The sequence below is a fragment of the Cynara cardunculus genome (genome assembly GCF_001531365.2).
Source record: "Cynara cardunculus var. scolymus isolate 2C chromosome LG 1, CcrdV1, whole genome shotgun sequence".
Classification (NCBI taxonomy): domain Eukaryota; kingdom Viridiplantae; phylum Streptophyta; class Magnoliopsida; order Asterales; family Asteraceae; genus Cynara; species Cynara cardunculus.
Genome location: NC_037528.1, coordinates 45,861,371 through 45,862,445, shown reverse-complemented (window position 1 = coordinate 45,862,445; position 1,075 = coordinate 45,861,371).

The window sequence follows — 1,075 nt, the reverse complement described above, 5'->3', positions numbered from 1 at the left end:
ATGGCCGTAAATGCAATTATGATTGTATTTTTTAATTAATAAAAGGATAATTTTGCATTTAATTATAGAAAAAAAAATTCCTCCAACCCATAATTAAATATATAATAAAAAAAAGAGGCATGTGTTTTTAAAAATAAATATTTATTATTATTATTATATTATATAAAATACTAATAAAAATATTTATTTTAAAAGGAAGGGATTATTTACAATAGTGACATAAATAAGCTAGGCCACCACATATGCAATGCCCCCATGTCCATGAAATTAAATGGACCACAAATGTGACCTTTCCACGTATTTGGCATCTAGAGACTACTATTTATAAGATTGGACCCCATGTCCAAATTATACGACAATTTTGGTTATATTTCATATATATAAATCGGTTTATTTTAAAAGTCTTGTTTAAATAAGTAATAGTAGTTTACTGTTTGAAATATAAAATCACCTAAAACAAAAATCCGAATGGAATTCATGTAAAAACTATAAGGGAATAATATAAAAGAAGTATTATTAAAGTATTTGAAATAGTTTAAAAAATAGGGAAAATGATGAAAATAACCATTTTATACAACCATCTTACACAAAATAACCAGTTTTTAGGGTTTTACAAAACTAACCACACGGATCTCCTCGGGAAGCGATCCGGCCTTTTTCTTAGAATTTTTTTTAAATTTCTTTTTTTTTTCACTTGGGGCGAGCCACGTTCATTTTTTCTTTTTTTTTTAAATTCTTTTTTTTTTGTAATATCAATTTCATTATAAATATCAACCTCCTATTTCATAATTTTTCACACATTCCCTTTCATTTCTTTTCTCATATATTCTACTCTCACAACCTTTAACCCATTAAACACAATCAACCATCACAAAACATGAAATTACGTCAAAGTGATGAAGTTTGTGTGTATCTTCGAAGTGGCGGTTAAAGCCCGTACGCATATATACGTTAAAAATACATACGTAAAACGTACATGAATATACGTAAATATGCGTACGTGTTAAAACCCGTACGCATATATACGTTAAAATACGAATTTTCAATTTTTGTACCGTTTATATCGCTTTTTTTT